We start from the raw sequence: 16092 nt of genomic DNA, 5'->3' as shown, positions 1-16092 counted from the left end.
CCTTGGGATCCTCTAGTAACTAAGTTATTTTATCTCCGAGGAATGAATTGTCAATAACAAGCAAATAATAACTTTTCTGCTGAATTCTCAGGATTTCAACCCCCCCCCCCTTCTTTCGTCATGCTTCCCCTTTAATATAAAGTGCACTGTGAGGAGGGTTAGTTGCTCTGTTCTTGCACTGTGAGCCTTCAGGAGTTAAAATGTTTATAGCATGAAACAAAGGTAGAAGAGGTACATACTGCAGCTTATTTGGTGGATATTTTTTAGCTGAAGGAAGTAAGCCCTGGTTATTACAGCTGTCACGGTGACATCTGATATTTCAGTATCAGTGATTGCCTCGCCCACCACATGACCCTGATCACTACCATCATTCTCTGTCCACTATTAAACTGTGAAAGGTCTTGGCCCTCCAGGTGCTGTTTCAAGTCTGAAATAGCAACTTGTCTGTCATACTCTCCCTGACTAACTTAATGCTTAAGGACTCAGCAGAAATATTTAATGTGGACAGGGTCTCGTACAGCAACAAAGCAGTGAACACATGTCTATTGTCATGGCTGATGCAGAACAAGGGCACTAAATATGCATCTGTTATTAAAAAGGAGCAAACTTTGAAGTGACTTTGTGGCTTAAATCTCAACAATTGTATTTTCTGTATTTAATCTCTACTTTTGGGGAACACACTTGCTTCTTGAAAATCCTGAGAAGTATCTTTAGATTTGACACAGTAAGGGGGGTGTATAATAGCATGATAATTTTCATGAGTTGAAACTGAAAAATTCCTAAATATTGTCATACAGAAATTCAAATCCAAAGCAGATCTTTACTGAATTTTTGCTTTTGTTTCCACAGCAGAGAAAAACAAGCAAACAAACAAAAATAGTCCATAGAAATCTAGTTTAAAAACCTAAAGCTGTGAACCAGACTCCAAAATTTTGTAACTGAAATTAATAAAACTTCGCCTGATGCCCATTTTCCTCTCCTCAGCAAGTACCTTGCTTGTGGTAAGATTAATTTTAAAAGTTGCTTAACCTATTTTTTAGGTTAAGATTAGGCAGGCCTAAATCTTTGGAATAGGGCATTGGAAAGGGTTCTGTACTTAAGGTAACAAAGCTAGCCTAAGTGGCTATTACTCTGCACATTTTACACAGTGGTTGTCAGATGTTTCCAGCCCTGACTGCATCTCTTTTTTAGCCCTGTACTATTGTTAAACTCATGTAAACTAGTATGTGGTGCTTGACAGCCAAGAACAAGGGTATATTGAAATGCAGCTGCATGTGAATTGCACCAGAAATTACGTAGATGTAATGCCAGAGAAATAAAGAGGTTAAATAACCAGCTCCTGTCTTTTGGCTTGGTTTTGGTTTTGGTTGGTTGGGGGTTTTTTTGAGTGATTTTACAGTCTTAAATGTAGTTTTTCAGTACTTTTTTTTTTTTTTTTCTTTGATGGACATACTCATGAGCATCTGACCTGCATTTCCTCCTCTAATACACAGGGCAAGGTACTTCTGTGCAGAGTGCTTCTGGTCACCTTTGCTAAGGTAGTGCTGAGTTCTTGCAGTGACCCCCGGGAACAGGATCTGTAACAAAGCTGCAGCATGTTATATTGGAAAATTTTTTCTTTGAAATAGAGCTATCCATGCTTTCATACCCTTTGTGGTATGTTCTGGATTGAAGTTGCAAATACCATTTTTTATGGTATGAAAGGTCTCCTCTTCATGTTTTTTCAGAAGCATCTCCCTGTTTGTAATGATGTACATACATAATATGTATATATGCATACATAATGTATATTATATATGACAAAGGAAACGTATGATTTCATATCTCATGGTAAGATAAAAAACCTTACACAATTATATATAGTTGTAGACTAATGTTATGAAGTTATATATGTGAATTTAAAAGGTTATAAATGTTGTTTGGCTTATCTTAGTGGAAAACAGATCAGAAATAGTCAGATGAGTACTTTTAGAAGAGTTCTGTCATGATTCTGAAGATGAAAAGCAAGAGAGAAAAGGATATAAAACAAATGTGAAGAGGCAAAGAGAGTAGGAAAGGTATGTGTTCCTGATAGAAAACCTTAAAACCAAAAAGTGGGACAATTAAAGCATGTTCACTCTAAGCACATGTTTGACATTAACTTGTAACAGGTGGGGCTTTACTTTCTGTTAAATAAAAAACTACAAGTCTATTGAATACAGGGCACAGACCAAGCCAACTGGATTGTTCTTCTGTGGCATGTCCATAATGGGCCAGTGTTCTCCATGAATCCCTGGTACAGATCCAGCAGTGCCTGGATCTGCACTGCTTTTTATACACAATATATATTGTGATCAGAAATGGCACACAATGAGAACTACAGGGGGCTAGAGGTGAGATTACGTGGTTCTACCAATCCTCCCAAATACTGAAATTTAAAGAGAGAAAGTTTTATTTTTGTTCTCTTTAAAAACAGCTAATTGCTAAAACTTGTCAGTCATTTGTAGATAAACATTGGATTTGATGCTTCCAGTGTCGGTGTAGGGATGAAAGACTGAGTGTCGTGCTCTCTGGAGTATAACTATGTGCTGGTTCTTTTTCTCTTACGAGATTTGGAAGCCTTGGCCTTCACTGTGCTCTTAAGTTTTCCACAGTGATTATGACTAGGATCTTTAAATGATACTGTAATTACCATTATTCATAGTAATGGCTTATTAGTAATAATTACTAATAATCTTGATAATCCCCTAAGGAAAAATATTATAGGTGGAAAGCCACAGATGGAGTCATTATAACAAAGAAAGATTCTTTCCTTGAGCCCATCTTGTAATAAATTAATTAATTCCCAGCTTTTTTAAGGGTGATGAAGTGATTTCTACAGAGACTTCTCCTATACAGACCCTCTCTGCCAACCTGAAAGCCCCCAAAAATTAAAAGTGGAAGAATGAACAGGCCTCTGCCCTGATTCCTGTGAATAATGCAAGCAGCAAATATAACTTATTTCCACCCAGGCTTCTGTGTCTCCACATATTCTTCATCTTAATTTTCATGGCCGTTTGTCTTTTCATAAGCCTGTGGAGTGTGTGGTAGACAAAAGGTATAATTCTCATAGCTTGGTCGAAAACATGGTACCAGAAATTTTTCAGAAAACCTCTTTCTCACAGGGTATGTTGCCAAATATGTATTGTTTTTATATTCTTAAATTCACTTTTTAAAATGTGCTCTGGCTGTGTTTATCTACGGCTTTAAAAGAACAACAATCAAAATGAACAGCATTCCATGATCCTTTAGTCTTCAGCCCCAATAACAAAATCCGTATTCATTTATATAAGTGCATCTCTGTCCAGTGGTTTTTCCCATATACAGAATGTGCCTGCAGCTCTTGGCACCATGGAGGGTGGGGAAAGAAATATTTCTTATTGGCTGGGAAGGCTCCGTGCAGATGAAGTAACGTAAACCCAAACGGTGTGCTCAGATTTTTTCAATAAATGTTTTTCGTCACTACAGAGCTTTATATAACAGCAGTAAAGGCAAGAAAGGAAATTAGAAACACAGCTGAGACTGCATCTCATACTTCATAATGGCCTAAAATTCTTACTGTTTATTAAAACTAACACCCCTTGTCAGGGTGTTGATCAAAAAGTCTCTGCAGTCTCTTTTCTTTGATCTTTTCATTTTACAAACCACATATATTTGCTGCCATTTCTTTCTTTAATTTTATGTCTAAAACATTGAAGCTCAAAACTGCTTTCCAGTAATATTGCATGATAAGGAGTAATCCTGATTTCATTGAGCAAACTCATCACTACCCGAATTTGTCCACTTCTAAAGAAAAGAGAACTGTGGTGTAACAGGAACAGATATGGTCAAAGGTGGCACCAGAAAGAATGCTTTCAAAAACCTGTCATGTCTGTGGCCCTAAGCTTCTACTGCTATCCATTTGGAGTATGGGCACAACCTATTCTAATATACACGTTTACCTTTTGTTTCAGCAGCTCCCTGGCTCCTGCACATGCAAACATTTGAATTTCCTGTTGGCTCAGAGGTGAGATTTATAACATTTATTAAAGTTGCTTTTCACTGTGAGTTTACTGAGCAGAAAGCCTAAGAGGGCCTTTTTTTTAAGGGGTTTAATTGCTTGAATTTACCAGAGGGGTGAACATTATGCTTTCTTTGCAGCACCACTATCCACTAAGATTGCCAGGTGTTGAATTTCCCTGGAGGTTCCCTATTTATTGAAGGAATTCATGAAATATCCATCTATCCAGAGCTGGGGCTCCTAGCATCCCTTTCCTATTCATCGTCTTGATTTTGTTTCCTTCATGGATGCTTTTGAATTTCTTGATTGATCCCGTTCATTTCTGTCCATTCCTCTCCATAAGTGTCCTCCTTTCTCTCTGCTTGAGCACCTTGACCATTAAAAATGGGCCAGACCTGCCTCAGAATTCAGTGCACCTGAAAGCCTTTGCTGGGTTGGAGAGAGAGTTCAGTGTTGGGAGAATACCCGTGCTCTTTAGCAGGGTAGAAAGGAAGATGAACAGAGGGCAGTGAGTGGAGGGGAGGGTGAAGTGCAAAGAGGTATTTTGCAATGTTTAAAATAAAAACCTATAAATGCCTTTTAAAATCCATGAATGGACTTCTCAACAGATGGCAGCCCTACTGTCAAGCGAGCCCAAGGCAGGCAGACCATAATTGTTAGCAAGCGTATTGTTAAGGGAATTTACTAATTTACTGATGCAGCAGCCGCTTCAGTTGAAGAATAAATTGGAATATTTTGGTGCATTTCCTTTAAAAAGTCATCCACTTTTAAGTCTATGTATTAAAATGACAAAGTCTTAAATGGGGGTCTCCTTTGCTAAACAAAAGATATGCAAATTACATTTCAAGATTTATATTATGATAAAAACTGAAACACAAAAGAGACATTATCTTGCAAAAATGTAAAAGTACATTGCTTCATGAGTCTATAATGATATAATGTGATGTTGATGTAGTTAAGGATGTCAGAAGGGAGACAATGACCTTAAGAGTTTAAGGCAGACACATTAATATTGATTGATTTTTAAGAGATTGAACAGCAAGAATATATCTATATATAGCCTGGATATTGAATTGTTTGAAAATTTGAGATGAGATACAGAACATTTCGGTCTTGTGATGCTTTAGACCTAATAGCAAGAACATGCTTTAAATGCAGCCATTTGTACTGCAAGAAACTGGATGATCATTTCCCTTGGATTTAGCAGACTGTAAACCTATGTCTCGTAAAAGTCAGTGGTGTTTGACAAGGCTGGGTGATAATTGCTGGCTTAACCACAAATGCAGGTATGTCATATGAGATGTCACAAGAGTCCTAATGTAGGAGAGGGGTTTGGGGGGGGCAGGGTTAACCTGTTCTATATGTATGCAGGTTTGTATGTAGTCTTAGGACAATTTTGTACACATGCTCTCATGTTCCTGTAATTTACTGAGGACTGTGAAATCTCAACACTTTCTGGCCTTGAACAAAATAATGTGACTGCATGACTATCGTGTCGGTTTTGCTTCCTACTTTTCCCCAATCCGGGAGAAGAGGGTCAATAACTTGTTTAAATAAGCTTAGGCTCCTCTTCTACCCATGTTTATGCCAGCAAAGTCATAAAGAAATGTACCTCAATGTAGAGGTAGAAGGTGCTAAGTATTAAATTACATTTTAATTCCCTTTGGGCAGTTCATTTTTTCATCTCAGGTTGATGAAAGTTTCATCTCCTTTGCATATGAGCTTTAATGTTGACTTTCACTGGTCAGAGAAATGGAGACATATACCATGGTTCACCTTTTAGACCTTCAGGGACCAGACCACAGACACCTCGGACACAGGGACTAAGAATTTAACTTGCAGTCATCGGCTGGCAGCAGAGAGCGAGTCTGACCTGTCTAAGATGGATCATCTTGCTGAGAAGAGAACCTTCAGCATTGTACAACCTGGAGATTTTCATTCAGAATCAGACCTAATGAACCATGAGGCAGAAAAACATAAGGCATAGACCACATTTATAAAAAGCTGGGATTTTAATATCACTTTCCAGTGAATCATTAGTCTTTTACCTTCTTCTCCCCACATATGAAATGATAGAAAATCAATGTCTGAAGGAAAGAGGACAGCTGAGAACCATTGAGAACCATTGTAGCCATTTTGCATAGTAGATAATTCTTGTTTTCAAGGAGCAAAGACAAGAAAAATTATCATGTGGATACTTTCCTTCAAGATTATTTTTTTTTAATGTATAACCAGGATGGTTAGTTTTTGGAGAACCATCAAATGGCAAGGTGTCTGGGTATCATAGCTGCAAGCTGGAAACCTCTACTTACATCCACCAACGGAGAAAGCTGCTTTGATCTTCCACTCTAAGAAAATAGCCTTACTAGCCTGTTTAGTAAACCAGAAAAAGCACAGTGTCTCCAAAGGGCCTGGCCTGAGTGAGCATCCAGAATCCCAGAGACTCCAGAAATTTGAAGGCAGTCAGACTTGATTTAATTCTTTTTACTACAAATCTCATTTCAGAGAATGATTAACGGGAGAAAAGACATAAATGGCAAAGTTTTGATCAAGGGAGCTTCTGTCAGAGTACCATCTAGATAAATTAGGAAAAGAATGCTCAGGTTTCTGTGAAAGAAGACTAATGACATTAAGTCAGGATGAAATAGAAAGGAGCAGCCTTGCCGGCTGAAAATCATAAAAGACCAGCTTGCCCTGACAAGAAACCCTGAGAAATTTCCTGAACTGCAAAGTAACTGGAAATGCTAAGGAATGACTTTCTGCAAGTGCCAAGACTTGAAGTTATGCAGGACTGAAGATGACCCAGGTGCCAAATTTGCTTTTCAGGATATGTCAAGACAAGTGGAGGAATGTTCTGGAAGCTTCTGGGAGCATCTGAAACAGCAGCTGTGTGTAGCAGTTCTGCACACCACAGGTGTTCTGCATCTCATGTGCTCACTGCACTAAAAAGGGAGCAGTCCTTTCACTTAAATCTCAATCAGTTCCACCTGGTGGCAAGCAAGCAGTGGATAAAAGGAGGGTGTGAAACCTGTGGCTATAGAGTGTTTGTGTAGTTCAGGGAACTTATTTCTAAGGAAGGAGGAATGGTAGTCTCCTAGAAGGAGTGGCAGCCTTAACTGGAATTGCAGGGAAATTTTCCAAGTGAGCTGAATATGTTTGTGCAAAGTTATATTTCTCAGAAGGTAAGGTGCTTTGTTGTTTTTTGGGTTTGGTTTTTTTTTTTTGAGGTATGACAAAAAGGGTTTCTAAAAAGTAAATTTAAAAGAAAAAAAAAGTTCCTCCAGAAAAACCAGCAAAACACCACCACTTCAGTGGTTAAAAGTGTCCTCCTGGAAATCCTGAGTGTTTAAAGCAGAACAAAATAGTCCCTTTCTCAGGAAACGTTGAATTGTTGTTGAAGTATTGACTTAGTCTTCTAAGAAACACTAGTATTCTGAACTAAAGGAGCAGGTCTTCCATCAGAAGTGTCCTAGCTGTAGATTTAGATTATAATATAGAGTAGTATTTCTGCAGCCAAGCACTTAGTGTGATCGGTACTAAAACTGTATGAGATTAGCTAATGTACTTTTCTGTGATGTACGAAGTGAATGCCAGGGCACAGCATTGTACCTGACTGCAGTAGCATGAAGTTATGCTTCAACAGTGTTCCATTGTAATGTAGGATTTTGAAGGCAGGGAAGCAGTCTCTGGAGTGTTGCACATCAGCAAGAAATTATTTTTGAAAGTAGAAAATGAAGAGTTTGAAGTGATGTTTAGGACAAATAAATGGGAGCAGCGAAACTTTCAGTGTTAGTATTACACCCAGCCATATAACAATAACTAAATGAAGCATGTATTTAAAATTTGGTGAGAAGCTTTTGTACTTTTTAGTTCTGTTTGGCTCAGTGGGTGTGCTGCACTTTAGACTTCAGTCTCCAGGGCTGTCAATCCAACAACTTTCACAAGCACTATATTCACTTAGCTGAAAGAGAAAAATAGAAGGGGATGATGTTAATAGCACTTAGCACTTATATAGCTTTTTCCTTCCTGAAAGTACAGTGCAAACATGAGGTAATTAAGAAGTACTTTGTCTTGGAGATGCAGATGTATATCTAAACAACCTTTAAGCAAAGAGCACACAGATAAGTAAGACTAACCTATGCCCAATTGCATGTTTTCAAGGTGAAATATTGCAAAGTGGCATTTATGGTATCATTTATCCTTGCAGTGGGTCGGTAAGTCCAGCTTGTGGAAACCAGTGCAGTGTATTTCTGCTGGCAGGGCTCCTGCATTGTGTGAAGAACTTTCTGTAATAATTTCAGATTTTGTTTGATGAAGTGCCTGGTATAGGAAACCACTGGCAAGTGTTGTTTAAGTGGAGTCAGACTATGCACTCAAGTTGCAGAGATGCACTAGTTATTCAATCTGCCAACAGTTTCTGTAGCAGTGCTGCTCTGCCTGCTTCTCTCTGTCAGCTCCAGTGTCTGCCCACCTTGTGTTAGGTATTCTGAATATGGCCCACAAAGTCATGTACTCTTGGACAGATAGAAACCCATCTAATCCACTTGCTTAGAGAGTTCTAACTCTTAAAATGAGATGAACAGAAAAGAGAGGTTCAGCTGGCAGAGAGAAGTGAAATCCTTTTGAGGAGGTGAAGGGATGGACTGTAAGGTTAAAACAAGTCTTGGACTTACTATTTCTCTAGAAATGAGAAAGAAAAGTGTTGGCAGCTATGGTGTGTTTTCAGTGTGGGTGTTTTGGGTTTGTTTTTTTTTTTTGTTCAAATACAAGTTCAGTGGTGTTTGTGAAGCTTGGAGCAGACTCATAAGTCAATTTGATAATTAAAGAGTTCTTCTGAGCCCTTGAACTACCAACTGCTATCAGTGCAGATTAGCCAAGATGCAGAACAGTGTCTTCTAGGATATTTTGCTGTTTTGTGATCCTCTTCATTCTTAAGCCATTATGGCTTTAGGATGGCAAATCTGTCAATTTTGCAATTTCCTCCAGTAATAGAGTTTTGGCAGAAGCTGATGCCTGTGCTGTATTGTACTCATGCACAGTTAGGTAACCAATGCATGCTCCATTTAAGAGAGGCACAGAAAGCTTCTCAAAGTTCCTGTGTTATAGTCTGACTCTCTGTGCTGAGCTCAGCTGCTGAGAGCAGAGGAGGTGTGAAAAGGCTTGTTAATAAAAGTCTGTTTAGGTTTCATTATTGTGAGCAGTCAAATCCAGACAATACAGATCTTACCAGCCCTCTAAGAATTTCAGTCCTCTGTGGGTATGCTTTCTTTCCTGCACTGGATACCTTTCCCAGTTGAACCTTTATGCATTTAAAGCAGAGATCTCCACTGCTGCTTCTGAAGAGTAGAGAGAAATGAGACTCCCTTCCAATTGTGGAGAAGAGAGTGAGAGAAGGTTGGGAAGAGAGCTGTATTCAGGGAGGGGTCTCATTTCTCCTACTCACATGCTGAAGAAAAAGCATCCAGCTCAGCCTCCTCAGTTTTTTCCACTCTTTGTCTGAAGTGGCCACTCCTTGGAGTTGCAGGCAGAACAAAGGTGACTGTCATAGAGGATGGACTAGTTGTGGCAATCTGTAAGGAACAAACATGACAGGTGCAGAGGATGGAATGGATGTGGCAGTCTGGCAGACTTGAAGTCATGAGAGAATTGGGGGAAGGGTATAACTAACTGGTTGATCCATGGGATAGGCCATTTTAGGTTGGTTATGTTCCACTCATAGTTGGGGTTTGGGGAAGCTATGTCTTAAGTTCTAGCATGGCTTTTGCTTTGTGCCAAAAGCATCTTATTGACTAGATTGAGAAGTTTGCTACCAAGGCATACTAAAGAGAAGAGCATGCAGAGCCATGAAGAACTGGCTCTGTCTTCTGAACAGTGAAATAAACCCAAGCATTTCTGAAAGCAAGCTGTAGCTACAGCTTTATCTTAGACTATGTGGCCAGCCCTGGTCTTTAACCAATTTGAGGACTTCAGTGATGCTTTTCAGATCACTATGAAAGAAAAATCCTAACCTGTGGCAGACTTGGCATGTAGTATGGACAGGCCTTTTTTCCTCAGAACATTAAACTTCTCCACTTTCATCACTGATTTCCTTTGTTGTGGTCTTTTTCATGTTCTGCAAGTTTTACTCAGATATTTATTCAACTTTTTAATGCTTAAACCTTGATGAAAGCAGATATAGGTCTCCTAACCATAAATGCTGCTTGTCCTCTCTGTAATGGCATAAAAAAAATCATCTGAGTATACCAAATATATGTGTGTGTCTGTATATGTCAAAACCTAGCTAGTAATAAATTATGTGGAACAGTTACTGTGAAGCTGGGCCAGTCCTATTTACCATGTATTCCACTGCGCTATGCTTTCACTCTAAAGTTGAAGTAAATTGCAAAGGCTAGTAAAATCTCATTTCACTCTTTTCACTTGTCCAATTGTATTTTCTAAATAACTCTTAAATTTTAGATGATTAATGACCGAACTTAATCAGAAGGAACATTCTTTGTGGAAGAACACATTTTAAGTAGCACATTGCCATACACATATTTTGTATCATTAATGAGTGATAACATAATACAGTTAATGAGTAACTTCCTCCCTAGTATAACTACTTTGTCATCTGAAGTAGAATTTAGTCCTTTTCATCTTATGTTATGTCATGGCTTTTGGTGTTAGGTTTGATGTTTGCAGTATCTACCCCCATCAGGAGATACAGAAGGGTGGTATTTCATTCATTCCATTACTGCAATCTTTGCTGTAGAGTTACTTAACAAAAACACTTTGTTGTGTGAAGTGGTTGGTGGTGTAGTCATTGAAGTCAATGTGACTTTCACAATTGATTTCAGTCAGAAGAGGACTATGTTGACTCTGTCTGTGTCACCCTAGTGAAAGATGAACAATGTGCTCTTTTAAGCAATGTATTGCATCTAGATTTTTAAGAGATCACTAATAAATACGCTGAAAAAGGAGAGGGGGAGATGTGCTTGTTACTGCAAACCTCACCTTCTGAATTGTGTTTTTGCTTGCAAGAGAAAAACGGGGACTGTAAAGTGTGTGCTGTGTATTAATATTTATTCCAACTGTCTTCTGATACATTGCCTTTCTGATGCTACACAGTGTTCTCTTGCACTATTTCCCAGCACAATGGCTAATGTCCTGCTCTGAAAATTATCCATTAAAATTTTATCAATTTTGTGTTTTCGTGAGACAGTATGAGGAAATGCCATTGGAAAATTAGATTCCTCTCTGACATCAGGCGCCCAGTCAGCAATCCAATCCCATGTGTTTCTACTGAGACATTAGGATTTGATATAATTTTGGGCAGAAAACATTTTAAAATGAAACAATTGAATTTTCTAGATGGTCTCGGGGACCACTTAGCTTAAGAGAATACACTTCCAAATCAAAAGCCTTTCAATCATTCTAAATATTATTTGGATGATATTTGCTTTATGTGTAGTAGCAGTTTGAATTTGTATTGAATGTTTGACTGGCTCGTGCTCACATAGATGATGTATGAAATTATTATTTCATATTTTTCTGGTGTTTGCATTGCAAGTGACATCTGGCTGACAGGAACTTGGAGAAATGGGATACGAAGTGAATGCTGCAGTTACCACAGCATCATATTTATCAAAAGGCTTAAGGTTGGTCTGTCTTTGTTTAACATATGAAACTCACAGCGATGAATAAGAAATAGCAATTATTTTTTAACTGAGCTGCTTAGAAAATGAAGATAGATGAAGAAAAAATGTTAATGGTATTCTTTATTCTGCTCATTGAATTAATTTATGTAGACAATCATGCATAGTGGCTGAAAGACAGCTCTCAGCTTGTTTTGAGGGGGGGGTTGCTATTATACCTTTAAATTTTGGTTAATGATATATCATTCATACACACTGTATCACAGGCACAGGGGAATCTGGAATAAGCAGCTTACAGCAGTACAGTTTTCTGGCATGGTTTTATTTTTAAACTTTAAATATTCAGCTGCACAAGTCTAAGGGTGAGTTTAATTCTAATTACCTTAACTTTGAAATGTACCTGTTGAAATACTGTGTTCAACTGAACTTTTACCCTGACACATTTTCATTAAGCTCTTGATGTGTAACTAGTCTAATGGGAAGTTGTATGGTAGAATGCAGTGTAGCTTTTTAAAAATTGTAGTATTTTGAAGTTCAAAATGTGTTATGAAAACTTACTTTATTTAGAAATATGAATTCAGCCTTTAAAAAAGACATTTTCAAGATGCTTTGTGTTTGGGAGGAAACTCTGCCATAGCGTTTTAGAACAATGACAAAAGTGCCTCAGTGAAATGTCCAGCTTCTGGCCATATCCTGGCAAGGGAGAAGAATTGGCTGCACTATTCTGACTACAAGGGTCTTTTGGATACTCTTTGTCACTGTCCTGATACCATTCACTCTTACTGGTTACTAAAACTGTGAACTCTATGTGGGGAAAGCACTACAGAACTTCACCGTTATTTCCCAGCTCTCTTGGGAAGCAAAGAACCTGGGGGCTGTTATGCTTATGGCTGTGGAGTTCAGGAAGAGAAAAGCAAGAGGTGGTGTGGAGGTGGTGAGACGGGTGGAACAGACTGGGATGGGAAAAGTTGGCCTAAGAGACAGAGATGTCAGACTGAGTAATCCAGAAATAATTGCATTTGTACTGCTGCCAAGTGATTTTTCTGATCTATGAATTTATCAAGCTGAGAGTACTCATCATGTTTCAGAACCTGGACCCTTCCTTTTAAACAAATACAAAATCCAGCTTTGTGGCTAATTCATGGGAAGAAGTAGCAACGATTTTACTATTTTTCATTAGGTCTGCAATTGCAAATTCCAGTTGGGATACTTAACCAAAAAAACACATAAAGAAAAAAAAAGGTGGGACAAGACAACACTTCAGAGAGGGAAAAATAAGTTATTTAACACTCCATTTATGCTGCTTTCATCAGCTCTTTCTCAGTGTCAACTACCTCACTTCCAGTGTCCACAACCTGCACACTTTCAGCTTCATCCTGATTGCATTAGTTTTCTGTTTATTATTCAAGACAGTATTTATTTGGTCTGCTGCATAGTTTTACACTTTCCATCTGGAGTATTTGTACCCTGAACTAAGACATCACTAATTAAAAATATTTAAAAGTCTATTGATCATGGTTATTTGCTACATTGCTGGTTCTAAGACTGAAGGAAAACTACCTAGCTGTAGAACTGACAGTGATAAGGCTGGAGATGTATGATCTGCTTTCTTTGTATTGAGATTTTGGTAAAAGCATTGGGATAACATTTTCAAAAGTGCTGATAGATTGGATTTTCAAAGTTATTCAGTGACTGAAAAGTCTAGTGGGCTACTTCTAATATTTGTAATCCTTTTGTTTCATACTTCTATTCATCATTAGAAATCTGTCCCTAACTTTAGACATGATATTCTCTACTGTACTTTTTTCTGGCTGAGTTTAGTCTTTCAGATCTGTACCTAACTGTTTTAACGTTATGATAGTAACTATACCACTAGTGCAATCAGGCAGTGTCTCACTCCACCTTCAGTTAAGTTTTCAGTTTCTCTTTACAAATTTTTGTGTTCTCTTATGCTTAGTGTAATACTGGAATTTCCCTCAGAGCGATGGATCATCTTTTCAAGAGCTGAGGGTCTGAGAAACACTTCACTGCATTCTTTAATATTGTCTTTTGTGTGTTGAATAGTGAAGCCATGCTTCTTAATAGTTTGCCTTTACAGTCTGTTTCACAGAACAAGGATAGGTCAGACTTCCCATATTGCTCTTTAGAACCTTTCTTGGCCTGTAGAGAAAGTTGAATTGGTCATAGGTTTGATCCCTGATCCTGGCACTTCTTTCTGTGGGTGAAGATTAAACTGGATGAATGACACTCAATATAAACAACCTTTCCTTTTTTAAGAGAATACTAGTAGCATCTCTGTGTAATGATATCTTACATGAACTGACTTCTGTAGGTGATGGTAATATCAGTTGAAGTATTTGCATGTGGCTTTTGAGGCATTTTTAGGAGTGATGTATAGATAAAAGCCAGGGGAATAATGTCACCTTTTATTTAAAGACTAAAATTAGTTTTAGTTGTGTTAGACTGATGAAGTGCCCGAGACATTTCATTACAATAACAGATACTGAATATATTTAAAATTTGGCCGGCAGAAGGCAGCAGAAGGGATAAAAAAGCATCTGGATGTAAACCCAGATAAAGCCACTAACCTGAGATCTTTCACTCTTCCCTTTTATTCCCCCTCTTGTTCCTAGTTCTTGTGTCTAGAAGAGTTGTCGGATAAAAAGTGATCCTGACTTAGGGAATCATAACAAAAGCACTCCAAAGAGGGTGGTATAGAAAAAGGGGAGATCCTGTAGGGCAGTTCATACAATGCTGATAGTCATATTTTGTAGTTCCTGCTTTGTGCTCTCCCATTCTGAAAAACTATAATGGGACCAATTCTGTAACTGACAAGAGTCCATTTAAAGCTGAATTACAAGTAACAATAAAACACTTCTAAAATATCTAGTCCTTTTTTTTTGTTATTATCTTCTCTGTTGTGCCAAAGGCAATACAAAGATGTAGAGAGGGAAAGGAGAAATGACTCTCAGGTACTGAAAAACAATTGTTATTCTGCCAAATGAGGACCCCAAAGTAATGTCACTGAGATGAATTTTGAGTGTTTGGTGGTTTCCCCTTACAGTCCAGTTGGTGTCTGTCACTTTCTTGCCCTTTTCCCTTGCCATGCTGTTTCATATCAGTCACTTGGTGTCCAGTTCTCAACCAGTTTGTGAGCACTAATTTTTTTCAACTTACCTTCACAAAGTCTCAGGGTATTTTATAAAAGAATGCTGCTTGCCTGAAACATTGCTTTCCCTAATAGCAACCCACTAGTATATTGGGTGGTATTTTTCATTGTAGATTAGATTAGTTTCAATTCTTGTCCATCTACATTCTAGGCTAGAGAAGAAAGTATGGAAAGACTTCAGAATGCCTTTTGTACCTTTTATGCCTCTGTTATGGCTAAATGCTCTCATTACATATCTGAATATATTTCTGGTGACTTATTTTGATCTAATTTAATGTTTTGGTAGAATATCCTCTTTTTTTGCCCCTGTATAGCAACTTTAAAGTTTTAGTTCTATGTTCTGATTGATATGGTCCTTTTTTTAAACTGGTTTTGATTCATACTAATCAAATTTGACTTTATAGATTTTTTTGGCTACAATAAGCTTAACCTTCCAGGTGGTCACATGGCACTCAAAACAGAAAAATGTAACCTGGAGAGCTGTCATAAGGGTGGCAATAGCTGTGAATTCCAGTGACACTTTTGGGGTGGAGGAAGTTCTGACTGTATGATCTTTATATATGTAGGGGCCTGGTCATTGTGTGTGTACTAATTCTTTTCCAAGCCTTCTGTAAAGATATAATTGGACTCAAAACTTGTCAATCTGAACAGCCCTTTAATAACAGATAATTTGAATTCTAAAATTCTTTAGAAACATCTTTACCTTAAAAGTTGACTTTGGCTCAGTTAGTAGAGACCCTGACATCTCAAACAGATCCCATTTCATACCTAAACTACAACGAGGTTCAGGTTGGGACACCCTAACCATAGCCATGGCTGGAACCTGCTAAATCCACATAAGAATGCCTGACTGCTTTCCTTCTGGCAAACAACTTTCTATCAGTAATCATTTCAGATAATATATTTTTCAAAGTAATCTTTCCTTGATCAGCAGACTACAGCATTTCATCATTTTGTAGGTTTTGTTTCATTCATGGGTGAATACTTCCACCAAATTGCATTTACTATCTATTAACTTGGATTTTTAAAAGATCAAATGGCTTCCATATCTCATTATGTTGTTCGTCATAATTGGTTATTTCTTCCAATTTGTTACCCCTGCACAACTTAGAACTTGATTTCTGTTCTGTCATTCTATCTAAAAACAGGATCCTGATCAAGAGGCCTGTCCTAGAAACTTCCTGGGAGTGACTGTTATGCCCCTCTTATTGAAGGAAACCTTTCTATTGAATATCTACTCGTCAGGTTGTTTCTTCCAGATACTTGTACCT

The sequence above is a fragment of the Gallinula chloropus genome (assembly GCF_964237585.1).
Source record: "Gallinula chloropus genome assembly, chromosome: 6".
Lineage (NCBI taxonomy): Eukaryota > Metazoa > Chordata > Aves > Gruiformes > Rallidae > Gallinula > Gallinula chloropus.
This window is presented reverse-complemented; position numbering follows the sequence as displayed.